The sequence below is a fragment of the Phyllobates terribilis genome, unplaced genomic scaffold (genome assembly GCF_046119375.1).
Source record: "Phyllobates terribilis strain yellow unplaced genomic scaffold, ASM4611937v1 Scaffold_167__1_contigs__length_4167997, whole genome shotgun sequence".
NCBI lineage: Eukaryota > Metazoa > Chordata > Amphibia > Anura > Dendrobatidae > Phyllobates > Phyllobates terribilis.
The window spans coordinates 2,670,925-2,691,937 of NW_027362927.1; the positions used below are offsets into that span (position 1 = coordinate 2,670,925).

A 21,013-nucleotide genomic window follows, 5' to 3' on the forward strand; every position below is an offset into this window, starting at 1 on the left:
ATATAGGGAATTATGCTGTACATAACTGGGATATAGGGACTAGGATATAGGGAATTATGCTGTACATAATCCACAGGGACGGCTGAAATGGACCAACACTGATCCTATAGTAAATCAGCAGTCTACAGTTTCCATATGTAGGAAGCTATTTAGATCACAGTTGGTAATGGTTTAGATCCTAGTTAGTCCTATAGGACTTCCACCATCTCCTTCCTTAATCAGCAGTTCGCATCGGCTTTTACTGTCACCTCTACATCAGATCTCTTACACTTATGATCTGTAGCACTTATTGGTCACACTGCTTTTCCATTGTCAGACGTCACTTGCCTCGGTTGTCTCGGAGGACGGCCGGACTATTCCTCGGTGCGTTTTCAAGCATCATCCTATTCATATCGCTGTATTCACCTTCCAGACTGCGCTAAGCAAAAATACCAACTCCTGCTATAATCAATATGTGGTAGAAGGACTCAGCCGCTCCACAGCAGAATTCATTCACATAGAGACAATATCGTAGGGGTTTCCTTAGACACGGTTTATCTCGACACTGAACAATAGAACACAATAATGAGTATAAAAAATGAAAATGAATCCAATTGAATATATTCCTGCTAATAGGCCAAACCGCATTCAGAAACTGAACAGGAGGGAGATTTACTGGATATAGAGACTGGACAGTATGAAACCCCATGGATTAACTGAAGTCTCTGAAATGTTCCTTTAGATGTTAAGAAATCTACATCTATGGTCATTTTGGAGATAGAAAGTCTGATGTGGAAGCTCCCTTAACATTAGTATTAATTGTAATAATTTAGATGATCTTTAATAAGATATTTTATTGTAATATCTATTTACAACAATTTTATCCATGATCTGTGACTTGGTTTTATTAACCAATTGATATAAATTAATTATTTTAGATAAAACCCTTGACCTTTCAGGTTTTAATATTTAGTTCTTTTATATATATTTCCTATGATTTATTAAGATATATAATTATGGTACATTGATGATCTTTTAATATCCTATGTAGATTTTTTAGATGTCACAATTTTATTAAACACCCGGAACATCGAGCATTTAGATCTCCATGAAGTGATTGTCTTTTTTTCTCAGAGTATAAAACTCCACTCATTGTAATTCCAGTCACTACTGTTTTACCTTCTGAGAGACTCCATGTAGCGAGCACGGGATTCCTCTGATGTTCCCCGTCCTCTATTACCTACAGTCTCTGATAACGAAGGCTTGTAGGAAAAAGAAAGATCTCCCTGACCGGATCCCCCCGTGACGTCACCACTGCCCTAGGTGACCCCTCAGCAGATGAAATCCTTCCAAGTTAAGCACATGGCCATATATTTACTCCAGCGGCCGTATTCATGGACAGAGGTAAACCACGCTCTCTCCCCATATTTCACCATCACATTGTATGAGAAACTAAGTAATTAAAAAAGGAAGCGTGGAATTAATTGATAATGATATTTATTTTCCCTCTAATAAAATTATAGAGGAATTGATAAAACACACTGATATCAGTATAATGACACAAAATAATATTCTTAGATATGAAACACGACAAATGGACTGTAACAAATATAATAAACTAAAAGAACATTTAGAGGAATTCGGATAAGAGCAGTTTACCTCATCAAAAAGACATTAAATAAAATAAAACAAGAATTTTTTGACATACAATGAGCTTTTTTACACACTTTTCTCCTACCCTTGGATTTGCTTTTCTTTTTAATCTTCTGTTAATTCCTAAATACACATAGCGGCTTAACGAGTAAAGAACACAGGACACAGTGGTTTTCCCTATAGAGACTTAGGTTCTAACCCAACTCCTGCTATTAGAATAAGTGAATAAATACATTTATTTTAGTGAACATTTGAACTTATATATATACAAATTTTAAATAATGTCGAATAGGTTTATAGTATATGGATTGTGATACATTTTTTTGGGAGGAATTTCTTTGTGTTATTGAAATACACACAATTTTGTTATTTTTCAATGTAATCGTCTGCCAATCCAGTGAACTTTGACACAACTCAGACAGTCATGTGTTGATTTGGAGCCTTAATTCAAACCTCAAGCCTTCACATTGTCTTGCACGATTTTGTCTGTATGTGGTTGTTTCCTGAAGAAGTCACTTGTCACTTTGAGATGCATTGAATTAAACAGCAATTTAATAAACCTTTCTGAATTGATGTCTTCAATAAACCAGCAGCATGGGAAGTATCCACAAATATCTTCAGATCCTGATATTCAATGATCTACCCTGCCAAGTTAAGGGTGGTAGCCCGAGGTACTGTGCACTTTATACAAGATTCATAAACCCTTCACTGGCCGGATATGAATGAGAGGATCAAATATGAAATACACCGGGATCACATTCGGGATGTTACAAGTTGAAGATCCTGTGGTCCAAACCCTAATTCTTCAAATACACTGTGATCCGTGAGTGTATGGGAAGAAGTGTGTCCCTGCTTGTTGGACAGTTCTTTACAAATGTTTTTTCTTCAGGTTCTATTATGATTTTATCACAGTCCTTATGTATAATTGGGGTTGAATTATCCCCCAAGGAGACTTAACCGGTTCCTGACCGCCCACTGTAGATAAACGTCCGCGCTGCCTGGGCTCTGTGCAGCGCGGACGTTTAAAAACGGTGGGTGGTCCCGCAGTGCTCAGGACCCCCAGGAGCGGTGTGGAGCGATTGTTAGAACCTTGCTCTTAGGTTTTTTTTCCTTTGCTGGTCACATGACCTTGTTGGCCTATTTAAGCCTGCTCCGCCCTTCTGGCTTTGCTGGACTTCATTGTATAACTACTTTCTAGCTAGCCTGTGCTCTGTATCTTACTCTGTTAGTTTGCTTGGTCTACGGACCTCTATGTTCTATATATTTTGTTTGTTCGTCTGTCTGCTACTATTTCTGTTAGGAGGTGTCCCATATTCCTCCCAGTCCTTAGTACTTGTAGGGATTCCTTCCCCACATCTATAGGTCTCCGTACAGACTAGCTTAGGACTTTAGCAGGTCTGATCGCAGGATCAGGTTCCCTGTTACATCGTAGGGATTCAGCTGAGTTCTATCGTAGGGACAGATCTCCTCTTTTTCCTTAGCTCTGGTAGCAGAACATAACAGTAAGTCCAGCCTGCAAATTCTCTAAGGAAAGATTTTTCTGTTCCATCATGGTGTCAGTTCAGGATTTGGCTCATCGCCTGCAGGGACTCTCTCTGGAGGTGGCCGAGCTCCGTCAGCACGTGAGTAGCTGTCCTGGAGCACATTTCTTGGAGCCTAAGGTATGTTTGCCGGATTTATTTTTTGGTGAACACCGAGAATTTTTTTCATTTAAAAATGCTTGCTTATTGTATTTTCGTTTGAGACCTAAGTCCTCTGGGGATGAATCCCAGCGCGTAGGGTTCATAATGTCACTTTTGCGCAAAGAGCCTCAGGAGTGGGCCTTTTCTTTGCAACCTAGTGATACATGCTTCAGATCAGTGGATAGTTTTTTTTCTGCTTTGGGACTATTATATGATAATCCTGACCGTGTCGCATCAGCTGAGACTGAGTTGAGACGTTTAAAACAGGGATCAGGTAATGTGGAAAAATATTGTACTCATTTCCGTCGTTGGTCTACTCAAATAGGGTGGAACGATTCTGCTCTGAAAAGTCTATTTCTTGCTGGGCTCAGTGAAAGGGTTAAAGACCTGCTAATTGCTTATCCTACACCTGAAGATTTGCAACAGGCTATGCAATTAGCTATACGGGTGGATAGAAGACTGCGTGCAAGGGTTAATGAGAGCAAATCCTCTGCTATGTCAGTTTCTGGTTATGAGAATGTGTGTACTAACAGTGGTGAACCGATGGAGATTGGATCGGTGGCACCTCGCTCTCAAGAAAAAGACCGTCGATTTTCTGAAGGCTTGTGTTTCTATTGCGGAAAATCTGGTCATTTGATTAAAGGCTGTGAGCTTCGTATGAAGAAAGAAAAAAAAAAGGTCAGTCACGCCCGTATTGCCTGTTTAAATTCCAAGGGTGTATTTTTAGCTGCTTCCACGATTGCTCAGAAAAAATTAATGGAATTTCGGGTGATTGTTGATTGCGGGTCTACTCTGAATGTAATTGATGGGGGATTCGTGGAAAGACTCAATTTAAAACATGAACCTTTATCATCCCCCATTGCTGTGGTTTCTGTGGATAGTTCCCCTTTGAAGAATATTACTCTCAAGGTCTGTGAATTTCCTCTCACTATTAATGGTGTTCACCATGAGAAATTGGATTTGGTAGTGTTGAATAACTTGCCTTCTCCAGTAATATTGGGATTGCCCTGGTTAAAATTTCACAATCCTGTACTGGATTGGTCTACCAGTGAAATTAAATCCTGGAGCCATAAATGTTATGACAAGTGTTGTAACGGGCGTATTGCAGCTTTGGATAGGGGAGAATTGCCTGTTCCTATTCAGGATTTTTGGAGAGTTTTTTCTGAGAAGGAATCGCAGGTTTTGCCTCCCCATAGAGACTATGATTGTTCTATTGAATTTGTCCCTGGAGCGACTCTTCCTAAAAGTCGTTTATTTAACCTTACTATTCCTGAGAGGAAGGCTTTGGAGGAATACATACAGACAAGTTTGGCCGCCGGTCACATTAGGCCCTCTAAGTCTCCTGTGGCGGTTGGATTTTTTTTTGTAAAAAAAAAGGACGGCGGTTTACGTCCTTGTCTGGATTTTCGTGAGATTAACAAAATTACTGTACGCAATCCTTACCCACTGCCATTGATTCCTGATCTGTTTAACCAGTTAATGGGGGCCAAGTGGTTCTCTAAAATTGACCTTAAGGGGGCATACAATCTGTTGCGCATGAAGGAGGGTGACGAATGGAAGACTGCTTTTAACACTCCTGTGGGTCATTTTGAGAATCTGGTTATGCCTTTTGGTCTTACTAATGCTCCTGCATTTTTTCAGAATCTGATTAATGACATCCTTAGACCTTTGATCGGCAAAAATGTGGTTGTGTATTTGGATGACATTTTGATTTATTCGCCAGATCTGGAGTCTCATTGGCGGAGCGTGCGTGAGGTATTACAGTTATTAATGGACAATTCGCTTTTTGCTAAGCTGGAGAAATGTGAGTTCGCTGTACAGAGAATTAGTTTTTTGGGCTACATTATCTCCAGCAAAGGTTTTGAGATGGATCCGGTTAAGGTTCAGGCTGTGCAGGAATGGCCTAGGCCTATTGGTTTGAAATCGATACAGAGGTTTTTGGGTTTCGCCAATTACTACAGAAAATTCATAAAAAATTTTTCTAGTATTGTCAAACCTCTGACTGATCTCACCAGGAAAGGTGCTGATGCGGTTCAGTGGTCTTCTGAGGCCATTGAAGCTTTTGTGTATCTCAAGGAGAGGTTCACCTCTGCTCCCATCCTTATGCAGCCTGATGTTACTAGGCCGTTTTTGGTTGAGGTTGATGCTTCCTCTGTGGGGGTTGGCGCAGTATTGTCTCAGGATAACGGGGATGGATTACATCCCTGTGCCTTTTTTTCAAAAAATTTTTCGGAGACTGAACTGAATTACGATATTGGTAATCGGGAATTATTGGCTATTAAACTCGCATTTGAACACTGGCGCCACTTCTTGGAAGGTGCGGAATTTCCCGTTCAGGTTCTTACGGATCATAAAAATCTGATATATCTTGATGCTGCCAAGCGCCTGAATGCCCGTCAGGCTAGGTGGGCACTGTTTTTCTCGCGGTTTAATTTCTCCGTTACTTACATCCCTGGTACTAAGAATGTTAAGGCGGATGCCTTGTCTCGCAGTTTTTCTCCCATAGTCGGTGCTGAGAAAGAGGAGAACATTTTACAAGAAGGTGTTGTGATAGCTGCTTTGGACTCCGTTTTGGAAAATGAGATTCTTAAAGCACAGGAGAATGCCCCTTCTAACACTCCTCATGGGAGGTTGTTTGTGCCTGGGACCTTTAGGAGAGATTTGTTTGTTGAGTGTCACGAATCTCGGTTGGCAGGTCATCCCGGAATCTCTGAGACCAAGAGACTGGTGGGTCGCAGTTTATGGTGGCCTGGATGGCAGAAGGAAGTCATTAAGTGGGTGCGTCAATGTACTATATGTGCTAGATCTAAGTCCTCACATACTCCTGCTGCGGGGTTGCTTTGTCCTTTGGAGGTTCCCAGTGCTCCTTGGACACATTTGGCTATGGACTTTATAACTGACCTTCCCCCCTCTGAGGGTTTTACTGTCATCTGGGTGGTCGTGGACCGTTTTAGCAAGATGTGTCACTTGGTTCCTTTCGTCAAACTGCCCTGCGCTAAAACTCTCGCTAAGGCCTTTGTCAAGGAAATTGTCAGACTTCATGGCGTTCCTACTGACATTGTTTCTGATAGGGGTCCTCAGTTCGTGGCTCGTTTTTGGCGTGCCTTTTGTGATAGGTTGGGAGTTCATTTGTCATTCTCGTCCGGATATCATCCTGAATCTAATGGCTAGACAGAAAGGAAAAACCAGGATGTTGAGCAGTTCTTGCGTTGTTTTGTGGCAGACAATCAAGAGGGGTGGTCTGAGTTTCTGCCACTTGCTGAATTTGCTCTGAACAATCATACATCTTCTTCTGCTGGTTGTTCGCCTTTTTTTTGTTGTTCTGGGAGACATCCGTCGTTTGGGTCGTTCTCCAAGTTGGGATCTGCCGTGCCTGAGGAGGAGAATTTTTCTGGTGATTTGGAGAGAGTTTGGACGGATGTGCGTGGTAATCTTCAGGAGGCCAACAGAAAATCTAAAGACTACTTTGATAGGAAACGACAGGAGGTTTTGTTCGCTGTTGGTGACATGGTTTGGTTGTCCTCTAGGAATCTGCGGTTGAGGATTCCTTCTAAGAAATTGGGTCCCAAGTTTGTAGGGCCCTTTAAGGTGCTTCAGGTTGTCAACCAATCTGCTGTTAGGTTGGAGGTTCCTACCTCCTGGAAAATTAATCCGATATTTCATGTCTCTCTGTTGAAAAAAGCTGTTATATCGGATTGTGACGCCTCTGCCTCTGTTCCTCCGGTGGTGGAGGACGGGGAATATGAAATTTCTCGCATCCTTAACTCTAGACTGTATAGAGGTAGTTTGCAGTATCTTGTGGCCTGGAAAGGTTTCGGACCCGAGGATAACTCTTGGGTGAGGTCGGATGATGTTTCCGCGTCCAGACTTATCAGAGCGTTTCACAGGAGATTTCCTGATAAGCCTGGTCCTAGGGGATCCAGAGGATCCTCTTAGAAGGGGGGGTACTGTTAGAACCTTGCTCTTAGGTTTTTTTTCCTTTGCTGGTCACATGACCTTGTTGGCCTATTTAATCCTGCTCCGCCCTTCTGGCTTTGCTGGACTTCATTGTATATCTACTTTCTAGCTAGCCTGTGCTCTTTGTCTTGCTCTGTTAGTTTGCTTTGTCTACTGACCTCTATGTTCTATATATTTTGTTTGTTCGTCTGTCTGCTACTATTTCTGTTAGGAGGTGTCCCATATTCCTCCCAGTCCTTAGTACTTGTAGGGGTTCCTTCCCCACATCTATAGGTCTCCGTACAGACTAGCTTAGGACTTTAGCAGGTCTGATCGCAGGATCAGGTCCCCTGTTACATCGTAGGGATTCAGCTGAGTTCTATCGTAGGGACAGATCTCCTCTCTTTCCTTAGCTCTGGTAGCAGAACATAACCGTAATCTTCAGGAGGCCAACAGAAAATCTAAGGACTACTTTGATAGGAAACGACAGGAGGTTTTGTTCGCTGTTGGTGACATGGTTTGGTTGTCCTCTAGGAATCTGCGGTTGAGGATTCCTTCTAAGAAATTGGGTCCCAAGTTTGTAGGGCCCTTTAAGGTGCTTCAGGTTGTCAACCAATCTGCTGTTAGGTTGGAGGTTCCTACCTCCTGGAGAATTAATCCGGTATTTCATGTCTCTCTGTTGAAAAAAGCTGTTGTATCGGATTGTGACGCCTCTGCCTCTGTTCCTCCGGTGGTGGAGAACGGGGAATATGAAATTTCTCGCATCCTTAACTCTAGACTGTATAGAGGTAGTTTGCAGTATCTTGTGGCCTGGAAAGGTTTCGGACCCGAGGATAACTCTTGGGTGAGGTCGGATGATGTTTCCGCGTCCAGACTTATCAGAGCGTTTCACAGGAGATTTCCTGATAAGCCTGGTCCTAGGGGATCCGGAGGATCCTCTTAGAAGGGGGGGTACTGTTAGAACCTTGCTCTTAGGTTTTTTTTCCTTTGCTGGTCACATGACCTTGTTGGCCTATTTAAGCCTGCTCCGCCCTTCTGGCTTTGCTGGACTTCATTGTATAACTACTTTCTAGCTAGCCTGTGCTCTGTATCTTACTCTGTTAGTTTGCTTGGTCTACGGACCTCTATGTTCTATATATTTTGTTTGTTCGTCTGTCTGCTACTATTTCTGTTAGGAGGTGTCCCATATTCCTCCCAGTCCTTAGTACTTGTAGGGATTCCTTCCCCACATCTATAGGTCTCCGTACAGACTAGCTTAGGACTTTAGCAGGTCTGATCGCAGGATCAGGTTCCCTGTTACATCGTAGGGATTCAGCTGAGTTCTATCGTAGGGACAGAAAAACTTTTTAGCCGAAAAATAAAAAAGTTATTGCGCTCAGAATAAAGCAATACAAAAAAATATTTTTTCTACAAAATTGTTTTATTGTGTAAAAGCGCCAAAACATAAAAAAAATATACAGTAAGTGTAATATCGCTGTAAACGTACTGAGCCGAAGAATAACGCTGCCTGATCACTTTTACCACACGCAGAACGGCATAAAAAAAAACCCTCAAAAAACAATTACTGAATTGTTGGTTTTTGTTAATTTTACCTCCCAAAAAACGGAATAGAAAGCAAACAAAAAATGTCACGTACCCAAAAATGGTACCAATAAAAATGTCAACTCGTCCCGCAAAAAACAAGCCATCACATGACTCTGTCGGCCGAAATATGGAAAAATTATAGCTCTCAAAATATGGCGATGCAAAAACTAGATTTTGCAAAAAAAAGCGTCTCTTAGTGTGTGACAGCTGTCAGTCATAAAAACCCGATATAAATCTGGTATCTCTGTAATCGCACCGACCCGAAGAATAAAGTAATCTAATCAGTTATATCACACTAGGAACGGCGTAAAAAATAAATAAAACCAATTCTTCACCTGCTACTGATTTGTTTATTATGTCTCCCAAAGATCGCAGTAAGGCTCTGCTCACATTTATCCTGCGCTCTGCGCTGAGCACTTACGCCAGAGTTTCCGTGTCAATCTCTGAAATATGTGATTCAGCCAGAACCCATGACGGAAGATTTCCTGTAATGAGGCAGATATAGGCCACTGTGAATGCCGTCTGGCCTGTGATCCCACGGTGTCATTTGTTTTAGGCGTGCATAAAAGTGCGGTTGGCCACAGTTTTGTGCACTTCTGAAAAAAAGGACACCACTAAACAGAGGCCAGATGGAGTCCAGAGTAACTCTGCTGCCTCATTACAGTGAATGGATCCCGCAGGGGTTTCATCTGAATTACATCACTTGGAAATTTAGATGGAAACCCCGATGTAAGTGCTCAGCCTAGAGCGCCGGATAAATGTTACGTAAAATGTTCCCAATAAACGCTTCAACTCAGTCCTCAAAGAAAGCTAGTCCCCACTCAGGTCCGTCATCTGTTAAAAATATAAGGGACTTCCAAGTTACTGGTAGCAGAAAGGCTCTGGAAAAGCAAAATGGCCCTTGTCCCCCAAAAGAAATTCAGAAAATTTTGCGCTCCCAAATCCAAATGCCTATTCTACAATAATTTGTTCTCCAATTGTCAAATAGCGCTCCGTCCCCCCCAGATCTCGCCGTATGGCTGAGCGGTACGATATAGCCACATATGGGGTATTGCCACTTTTAGAAGAAATTGTGTGACACATTTCGGCACCATTTTTACCCATTGCCCTGTGTGAAAATGTAAAATCTGAGGGTAAAACATTTTTTTGTGGTAAAAATATAATTATGCTTTTTTCACTGCCCAATGGTATAAATTTAAAAATTAAAAAATACTCACTACTTCCCTAGATGAATTCCTTGAGAGGTGTAGTTTACAAAATGGGGTCACTTGTGGGGGTTTTTGCTGTTTCGGCATGTCAGCGACTCTTCAAATGTGACATGGTGTCTGCAACCTATCCCAGCCAACATAGCGCTCCTTTCTCTTCCGAACCCTGACGTACACCAAAGCAGTGGTTTTCCCCCACATATGGGGTATCGGCGTACTCAGGAGAATTTGTACAACAAATTTCATGGTGCAATGTATCCTGTTACCCTTATGATAATGCAAAATTAGGGAATGAAAAACATTTTTTGTGGGAAAAATGTGAAAATTTTATTTTTATGGCTCAATATTATAAACTTCTGTGAAGCAGCTGGGGGTTCAAGGTGCTCACCACACATCTAGATAAGTTCCCTAAGGGTCTAGTTTCCAAAATGGTGTCACTTGTGGGGGGTTTCCACTGTTTAGGAACATCAGGGGCTCTCCAAACGCAACATGGTAATTATTGCTAATTATTCCGACAAATTTTACATTCAAAAAGTCTAATGGCGCTCCTTCCCTTCCGAACCCTGTCGTGAGCCCAAACAGTGGTTTTCCCTCACATATGGGGTATCGGCGCGTTCAAGAGAAATTGCACAAAAAATTTTGGGGTCCATTTTTTCCAGTTACCCCTGTGAAAATAAAAAAAATTGGGTCTAAAGTAACATTTTTGTGAAAAAAGTTAAATGTTAATTTTTTTCTTCCACATTCCAAAAATTCCTGTGAAGCACCTGAAGGGTTAATAAAGTTTTTGAATGTGGTTTTGAGCCCCTTGAGGAGTGCAGTTTTTAGAATGGTGTCACTTTTGGGTATTTTCTGTCATAAAGACCCCTCAAAGTGACTTCAAATATGATGTGGTCCCTAAAAAAATGTTTTTGTAAATTTTGTTGGAAAAATGAGAAATCGCTGGTCAACTTTTAACCCTTTTAGCTCCCTAACAAAAAAAAATTTTGGTTCCAAAATTGTGCTGATGTAAAGTAGACATGTGGGAAATGTTATTTATTAACTATTTTGTGTGACATATCTCTCTGATTTAAGGGCATGAAAATTAAAAGTTTGAAAATTGCAAAATTTTCAAAATTTTTGCCAAATTTCCGATTTTTTCACAAATAAACGCAAGTGATATTAAAGAAATTTTACCACTATCATGAAGTACAATATGTCACGAAAAAACAATCTCAGAATCAGGGGGATCCGTTGAAGCGTTCCAGAGTAATTACTTCATAAAATGACAGTGGTCAGAATTGAAAAAATTGGCCCGGTCACGAAGGCAAAAACAGGCTCTGGTGCGAAGTGGTTAAATTCTAGTCGAGATTCTCCCATATAATCAACAGTGACTGAGCCGCCATGTATTCTACTTTAAAAATGGAAATACTTCGCCCAGTCTCTCACCCGGAGAAAGATGTTTTATATCTGCCTATTATGTGTAACATACCTGGCGGCGTCCTTGCATAGTGGTCCATTTCCCACTGTGCAAGAGCGCGCACTTGATTTCCAGTCCAGAATGTCTCTCTGGCTTCCCTCCATGTTGTCCGTTTGTGTCTGTTTCTGCTGCTTAAGGGCGGCGCCCAATCACTTCCTGCTTTTTGTACCTGCTGTGGGTCACACCCCTTGTGCGTCCTCAGCCTATTGCTGTCTGTCACCTGGTATTTAACCCAGCTGCTCCAATCAATCCCTGCCTGAGCATTGTGTTTCATTTAGTGTGCTCTTGCACTCTGAATGTGCCAGGTCCCTTCTGTGTTCTCTTGTCTGCCTATCCTGGAGGCTGTATTTCCAGGCCTGTCTGAACACACTCCTAGCCTGTTCCTCTCGCCCTCTAGGGGCTGCATTCCTAGACCCGCTCCTGTATCTAGTCTGTCCTGTCTGAACACGCTCCTAGCCTGTTCCTCCCGCCTTCTAGGGGCCGATTACCTAGACCCGCTCCTGTATCTTGCCTGTCCTGTCTGAACACGCTCCTAGCCTGTTCCTCCCGCCCTCTAGGGGCTGCATACCTAGACCCGCTCCTGTATCTTGCTGCTGTGTCTGTTCTTGTCTGTATACTCTCCTAGCCTGTTTTCCTGTGTTTCTCTATGTCCGTTCCTTTCCTTTTTCTGCAGAGTCTGAACTCGTACCTAACTCCTGCTTGCTGTCTCTGTACTCCCGTTTGTGAGTTTGTGGTCCACTCGCTACTTCACTGCAAGTACCCTGTGGGTATCTGGCTCTGCCTTTCCCTTCCTGTCTGTTCCGTGTGAACAGAGCCCTGTCCCCCCTGCTCTGCCTTGCTCACCGCTCCGGCGGTTCTAGCCTGCTCTGCCTTGCTCACCGCTCCGGCGGTTCTAGCCTGCTCTGCCTTGCTCACCGCTCCGGCGGTTCTAGACTGCTCTGCCTTGCTCACCGCTCCGGCGGTTCTAACCTGCTCTGCCTTGCTCACCGCTCCGGCGGTTCTAGCCTGCTCTGCCTTGCTCACCGCTCCGGCGGTTCTAGCCTGCTCTGCCTTGCTCACCGCTTCGGCGGTTCTAGCCTGCTCTGCCTTGCTCACCGCTCCGGCGGTTCTAGCCTGTTCTGCCTTGCTCACCGCTCCGGCGGTTCTAGCCTGCTCTGCCTTGCTCACTGCTCCGGCAGCCTTGCTCCGCTCTGACCCTTTTGCTCACTGCTCTGGCAGTCTCGCTCCGCTCTTACCCTTTTGCTCACTGCTCCGGCAGTCTTGCTCTACTCTTGCTCACCGCTCCAGGCGGCCTCGTCCTGCTCTACTCTTGCTCACCGCTCCAGACGGCCTCATCCTTCTCTACTCTTGCTCACCGCTCCAGGCGGCCTCGTCCTGCCCTACTCTTGCTCACCACTCCAGGCGGCCTCGTCCTGCCCTGCTCTCGCTCACCTCTCTGGGCGGCCTCATTCTGCTGTGTTTGTCCGCCACATCTGTGGTTCTGTTCCTGTGTCCCAGTGTGTACTGGGTCCTATCCCGCCTGTGTTCCTACCTGCTAGTGCCTCCCTGTCTGCTCTCTAGCCGTGCTTGCCTGTACCCCTCTGCCTGCATACCCGCCTGCCTGCATACCAGTCATGCCTGCCTATACCCACCAGTCTGTGTGCCAGCCTAACCAGTCTGTTCCTGTATTCTCCTGTGTGGATCAACAGCCGTGTCCGGGGTCTGTCCTGGAGTAGCACCTGGTCCCTCTGCTCGGTTCCTCCTTGGTGCACTGGCGTCGTATGCCGTCGTGCTACCCTGGTCGGATCGGGTGAATACCTAGTTACGCCCCTCCAGGCATTCACTCTCCGGCACGGTCCAGTGGAATCACACGCACACGCCGCTCAGCCCGGGCGTGTGCATTACATTATGGTTGGGGTTTTATGGGTGGAGGTCTTTTTTATTTTTTTGGGTATGTTTTATATTGCAGACAATCTTGTAATATGCGCTTAACAAGCTATGTAAAACGGAAATGCTCTGCTGATAGGATATTGGAAACGACATATCTAATACATTAAATATGGCGGGGTCAGTGAAAATAATTAGCTGTAATGTAAGGGGTCTTTCTTCTAGTGATAAAAGACAGGTGATCTTTCAGTATCTTCAAATGGAAATACCTGCCTTGATTTGTCTGCAAGAAACACATCTTACCTCTGAGAAACTTCATCTACTAAACAAGTAATGGTTACAGGCCAACTATCACTCCACACACTATATTAGTACAACCGTTAAAGGGAAGGTGCCATCAAAAAAAATTCTTTTTTCAACAATTGAAAAAATGTAAAGTATTAATGTTTTAATTTTTTTCAAAAAATATCATTTGTTTTTAATGAAGTAAAATATAAAAAGTAATTTTAAAAGGTTTGGTATTGCCACTTTTAAACACTAGGGGGAGCAGCTGCTGAGATTTGCCATGAAAACCTAGTGTACAACTAGCTCACATTACGGACTGCAGAAAATTGGGGCTGGATCTGCTCTCCTGTGTGTGTGATGTCGCTCCTCTCCTCCCCTTCTGGGTGTTTGTAATAGCATAAGAGAGGATGAAGGGTAGGATCACAGTGTGGAGCCATTTTGTTGGTGACTGCCAGTGATCTTGACAAGTACAATGTCACTAAGGACGGCTGGCAGCACCGAATCTGTTATATGGTCCTGCTAGCTGTATCATAAGCTGGGGTTAGATACGCGGAGTGTATCGTGTGTGATTATATACGCTTACAGTAACACGCTGGGAATAGATACAGGTCTCAATGTAGTGTATCACATGTGGCTGATGTGGGGCCTGTGAGCCGGGTGAGGGGAGGGGCCCAGCTCTGGTTCCCCCGCAGGCCCTCACAAATTGAACTGTATCAACTTGTTGCCGATACGGTTAAAAGCAATGTTGAGTGAGGGAGCATGACGCTCCTATCAATCCCCCTCTGTGTCTTACGTCACTGATGCAGGCACTGACAGCGGGGGCGATGACGTGACTACATGGAGTCCACGGTGCTGAGATGTGCGGGCGTTCGCTACAGAGACCGGAACAGCGGGAGAACAATGAGGAGTTCATTATACTGTATAGAGACCGATGGGGAGTGCATTCTACTCTGTGGAGGCCAATGGGGAATGAACTCTATTCTGTGGAGGTTGATGGGGAGTGCATTCTACTCTGTGGAGGCCGATAGGGAGTATCGCGCATGATGATGGAATTGGCTACATCGGTCTGGGGAACAACGCAAATGATGATGGGATGAGATACACCGGTCTGTGGAGTATCGCGCATGACGATGTGATTAGATACACGGGTCTGGGGAGTATCACATACGCAGGGATTAGATAGCTTTTCACTTTATACTGTATTTCTTACTTGAAGTTGCGATCTTCTGATCTCTACTATACATAGCAAAATACACATGCGCTCATACAAACAGGAAAATAGAAAAATTCTCACACACAGGAAAATACGCACACTCACACACACCGAAAAATGCACACGCACGCTCACACACCCATAAAAATGCACACGCATGCTCACACACAGAAAAATACACATGCACGCTCATACACACAGGAAAAAACACATGCACGCTGATACACACAGAAAAATACAGATGTGGTGTAATACATGACCTCGCTCTGTCCACTTCTATGGGAGCAGTGGTGTAATATATGACCCCGCTCTGGCCACTTCTATAGGTGCAATGGTGTAATAAGATAGAATAGATAAATGTCCTGTAAATATATAATTTCACATGCCCCTACATATAATAAACTTGCACTCTTTAGTGCCTTTCATGTGGCACTAATAAATGAAAAAAACAGCACCTATTTTTTGGTAACCAGCCAAGGTAAAGCTGACAGCTGCAGGTTTATATTATCAGGCTGGAAAGGTACCTGGTTATTGGGCCTTACCCAGCCTAAAAATAACAGCCCACAGCCTCACCAGAAGTGTCGCATCACATTAGATGCGAGAATTCTGGCGCTTTGTCCGCCTCTTCCTTATTGCCCTGGTGTGGTGGCAATGGTAGTTGGGGTTGATGACAGCTGTGATTTGTCAAAAATCACAGCTGCCATCAACACCTGGTGTTAGTAATGGAGAGGCGTCTATCAGACACCCCCACTACTAACTCACTAATGGAAAAAAAAACAGAAAAATAAATGTTATTTGAATAAAGACTCCCCCGATACTTTACCTGGTTCACCAATTTATTTTTGGAAAAAAAAAACCCAAGCAGGTCCGACGTAGTCCATGGTGTTACCATGATGATCCCCGAATCCGAAGTCCAAAGGCTATGGAGCCTTGTTCAGAGAACAAGGCTTTATTGGCCGTTGCAGTAGCCAGTCCAAGGCCCACTGCACTCCATGAGACCCGACGGCTGTGATGAGCAGTGACGTCAGTAACTACACCGCTCATCAGAGTCGCTGAGCCCTCTGTATAATGGCCCCATATAGTGCTCCACAGTCTAATGGCCCCATATAGTCCTCCATACAGAATAATGGCCCCTTATAGTCCTCCATACAGTATAATGGGCCCACATAGTCCTCCATACAGTATAATGGTCCCATATAATGCCCTACATAATAATGGTCCCATATAGTGACTTACACTATAATGGCCCCATATAGTACACTACAGTATAATGACCCCATATAGTGCACCATACTATAATGTGCCTCACATATTGCTCCACAGTGTAATGGCGTCATATAGTGCCCCACAGTAGAATGTGCCCCATAAAGTGCATCCTGGTGTATATGTGAAGACTCTCCCTGAGCTGTGGGGGATACTCGGAGCCGGGCCTTGCAGATGGTGTGGGGGATGCAGTCGTGGCCTTGACCCGTTCCGTGCCCAGGGCTGTCACATGAAAAATGGGCTTTTGGTTGAGTGGTAAATGTTTGACTACACCACCTGTGGTGTCTAGTGAGGGCCACCAGCGCTGCTGCAGTCCTCTGAGGCCGGTGTTATTGCAGCTTAGATGGTGTAGCTCCCCACAGGTGGAGCTGGGCCTCATGGCAGAGTTTGGTGTACTGTGTGGCGGTATGGTAGGTGCAATGCCGCTTAATAAAGACAGATGGAGGCGGTAGATGAAGTCATCCAGATCTTTACTCACTTTAGATGCACTTTCAGCTGCAAAGCTTCTCTCTGCTACACGCGGTGTACTGCAGCCACCAGGAAGGGGTTCAGCACTTTCCAGGTATATCAGGAGCACCTGTCAAGACCCCGTTAGTGTGTTCCTCTCCTTCCTCTCTTCTCCCGCCTTGTGTTCCCCCTGGGATCCACTAAGCCTCTGGGCTTTTCTAACAGTTACTTGGAGTACACAGTCAGATATCGGGGGCCGGTACCCCTCTTGCAGCAGGAGTCCCTCTGGCTATGCCAGAGTGAAGAATACAGGTGGCGACTCCGCTCCATCCGTATCCCCCGGGATCCTTTCGCCTGTGGAGCCGCTCCCCTCCAAGGCCTTCTTAGAACAGGACCCTGACCAGGGCAGAGTGCTCTAGTTACCTCCGCCCTGCTCCTCGTCTCAAGGCCTAAGAGCGAGGACCGTGACTCTTCAGCCAGCTACAGACACTTGCTGGACCCGGACTGAAGCCCCACAATCAAAGACCTTGAACTTAAGATGGCCACCTATTTTATATGAACATGCTAATGTGTTTCCTATAAGTGTTTCCTCCACCCTCACCCACTGCATGGTTCCCCCTCTCTTTGGTTCCCCCCAACTCCTCTATTCCGGCCAGGGGCAGCACTATGGTGCTATCTGGCCCCCTACAGAACAGGAGTGGTGTAGTGTTGAATGTGAAGGTGGGGTCCTGTGTGATGCTCCATCTCTACCTGGAAGAGGAAATACCACACCTCTATCTGAGGTGCAGTACCCCTGTGGTGACGGAACCCTCAGGGGTGCCACATTCCCCCCTGGTGAAACACAGCACGTCCGTGGGCTGCAATAGAGCAAAGAATTGGTACATTTCAGACATTCAAAATTGAAGTGCTTTTTCAAACACTAAACAATCTTCCCTTTATGGGAGGCTCAATCACTTTAACGTTGCTGAATATATATATGGTATAAATATATAAAACATTAGAGAGATATTATGCATATAGAAAATACTGTAGAAAATACTGTGGAAGATTCTGTAGAAAAAGTGCTAGTTCAGCAGCATGAGGGACCTGCCCAAAACCCTCAACGTAGGCCCTGGGGTGGCTGCAGGGCATGGAGATCCTGAGTTGGACCTCCTAGTAGGGCCATGACCAGACAGGTTTTGCTTCTGAGGTCAGAGGTAGTGCTGCATAAAACCAATAGAGGGCACCTAAATAGGTGCAAACTATATACAAAGTTAGTCAGTCAACTGCTCACTGTCCGCAGGAACAAATGTTTGTAAGAAAACAAGATAAGTGCACATCCAGGGCATACCACCCACGCACCCCGTGGTGGCGGGTGTAGGACACTAGATCACCCGGGTAGAGGTTTCGATCAGGGTGGCCTTGCTCCAGCCGCGGCTCGACGTCCCGCCGGTTGACAAAGACGTCCCGGTTGAACTGTGGGCTGCGGATGAAGCCCCATCCCGCCTCCTGGTGGAAGCGCACGATGAGACCTTCTTCCCGGGGGCTAGGACGGGTGGCCTCTGCCTGACGGGCCTTAGTCTTGGCGGCCTTGGCACGCACCTCCAGGCGCTCACAGCGGATCCTCCTCTCTTGCCGCTCCTTCTCGAGCTGGAAGAGCTCCCAATGGCAGAACTCCTCCCGCCTCCGAGCTTCGGCCTGGGTCTCCCGGGGGAAGCCCATCAAGTCGCCCCCCCCAGTTGTCCCAGACAAACTCCTCCGCCGCCGGGCAGGTAACCGGGGGTGCGGGCAGCGGCATCAGCGGGGGCCGCTGTGGGCCCTCTATTGGTGTGGACCAGTCCGGGTTGGGGTAAGTGTACACCCAGTAAGGTGCAGGATTCTCCGGATCGGTGGTCGGGAGGCGTAGCAGGCCTCCGGGTGCTGCGGCGGCTTGGGCCTCAGGTTCTGGGACCAGGAGCTGCTCCCAAATGGTGGTGCCCGGGGACAGGGGTGACGGCAGGAGGTCGAGGAGGGCTGCAGTGCATTCCACGCCCGGGGTTGGGGGCTTTCTCTACACGCTCCTGGGCTGCACTTGGCCTCCTGGGATCCCTCCGCCTGGGCTGGGGCCTCAATGGTCCGGCACGACAAGTTCCGGCGTTGGTCCGCGATCTTCCCCAGCACCTCTTGCCTCCATTTGCGGCGGCCAGTCGCTGAGCCTCTTCGACCCTCCGGGTCAGGTCCTGCGTTTCACCGCGGAGGAACTCGGCCTCCTCCACGGTCAGCGGTCAGGTGAACTCCCTCCATGGTGAGGGAGGTGGCAGCTGGTGGGCCAGCGACAGAGGTTATTTCTGGGGCTGTCTCCATCGTGGCTGCCGGGTGTGGTCTGTCGGCACTTGTTGCGGCCGCACCCTCTCTCTTGCTTCTTCTCCTCCTCCTTTTGGGGCGGTTCCATGGCGGCTGGCTGACGGGCACCCCGGAGGACGTCCCATCCGTCTTGACGGACACTACCACGCGGACAGTCTCTATAGCAGGGAGAGGTCTGCACTTTTGCGCCATTGGAAAGCCAGACCCACGATGGGAGGTCTTAAGTTGCTGTTGTTTTTGCACATAATGGCGTCCATTCTTCTTGGGCGGGCGCCACATTGAGTGTGAAAAGACAGTCTTTTGAGAAAGGCGCACAGTGCCCGGCGGCAATGGGGATTATCTTCTTCCGTTGCTGCGGGCACACAATCCTGCCGACTATGCCAGGTTTTGACGCCCTCCCTGAGCTGTGGGGGATACTCGGAGCCGTGCCTTGCAGATGGTGTGTGGGATGCAGTCGTGGCCTTGACCCGTTCCGTGCCCAGGGCTGTCACATGAAAAATGGGCTTTTGGTTGAGTGGTAAATGTTCGACTACGCCACCTGTGGTGTCTGGTGAGGGCCACCAGAGCTGCTGCAGTCCTCTGAGGCCGGTGTTATGGCAGCTTAGATGGTGTAGCTCCCTACAGGTGGAGCTGGGCCTCAGGGCAGAGTTTGGTGTACTGTGTGGAGGTATGGTAGGTGCAGTGCCGCTTAATAAAGACAGACGGAGGCGGTAGATGAAGTCATCCAGATCTTTACTCACTTTAGATGCACTTTCAGCCGCAAAGCTTCTCTCTGCTACAGACACTTGCTGGACCCCAACTGAAGACCCACAATCAAAGACCTTGAACTTAAGATGGCCACCTATTTTATATGAATATGCTAATGTGTTTCCTGTAAGTGTTTCCTCCACCCTCACCCACTACATGGTTCCCCCTCTCTTTGGTTCCCCCCAACTCCTCCATTCCGGCCCGGGGCAGCACTATGGTGCTATCTGGCCCCCTACAGAACAGGAGTGGTGTAGTGTTGAATGTGAAGGTGGGGTCCTGTGTGATGCTCCATCCTTACCTGAAAGAGGAAATACCACACCTCTATCTGAGGTGCAGTACCCCTGTGGCGACTGAACCCTCAGGGGCGCCACATATATGGCCCCCATCATCCTTCTCCCGGCATGTATGGCCCCATCATCCTTCTCCTTGCATGTATGACCCCCATCATCCACCTCCCTGCGTGTATGGCCAACATCATCCACCTCCCTGCATGTATGGCCATCATCCTCCTTCCTGCGTGTATGGCCCCCATCATCCTCCCTGTGTGTATGGCCCCCATACTCCTCCTCCCTGCGTGTATGGCCCCCATCCTCCTCCCTGCGTGTATGGCCCCCATTTTCCTCATACCTGTGTGTATGGCCTCCATTCTCCTCCCGGCATGTATGGCCCCCATCCTCTTCCTCCCGGCGTGCATTGCCCCCGTCATCCTCCCGGCGTGTATGGACCCCATCATCCTCCTCCCTGCGAGTATGGCCCCCATCATCCTCTCAGCGTGTATGGCCCCCATCCTCCTCCTCCCTGCATGTATGGCCCCCATCCTCCTCCTCCCTGCATGTATGGCCCCCATCCTCCTCCTTGAGTGTATGGCCTCAATTTTCCTCCTACCTGTGGGTATGGCCCCCAACCTCTTCCTCCCGGCGTGCATGGCCTCCATCATCATCCTCCCGGCGTGCATGGCCCCATCATCCTCCTTTCGGTGTGCATGGCCCCCATCATCCTCCTCCCGGCGTGCATGGCCCCCATCATCCTCCTCCCGGCGTGCATGGCCCCATCATCCTCCTCTCGGCATGCATGGCCCCCATCATCCTCCTCCCGGTGTGCATGGCCCCCATCATCCTCCTATCGGCGTGCATGGCCCCCATTATCCTCCTCCCAGCGTGTATGGACCCCATCTCCCTGCGTGTAAGTGTCCTGCTCAGACACTTACACCCCCACCAAATTAAAATGGCAGCCCACAGTGGCTGAAATAAAAATTTATAAATAAAAAAACTAATAAAGTAGTACATTTAATTTTGTATTAAAAATAATTGATTATATAATTATAATATAATAAATATGTACACCTCGTACACACGCGGCTCCACTCCGTACACCT

At 46.6% G+C, this 21,013-nt stretch overlaps 2 protein-coding genes across 2 annotated transcripts in view; one reads left to right on the forward strand and one right to left on the reverse strand.

Moving 5' to 3' along the window:
- LOC141207902 (uncharacterized) overlaps positions 1–21,013 on the reverse strand; it is a 999,716-nt gene that overhangs the window by 405,330 nt on the left and 573,373 nt on the right. The gene's annotated exons all lie outside the window — the stretch shown is intronic.
- Positions 1–21,013, forward strand: part of LOC141207932 (uncharacterized) — a 258,486-nt gene that overhangs the window by 61,204 nt on the left and 176,269 nt on the right. The gene's annotated exons all lie outside the window — the stretch shown is intronic.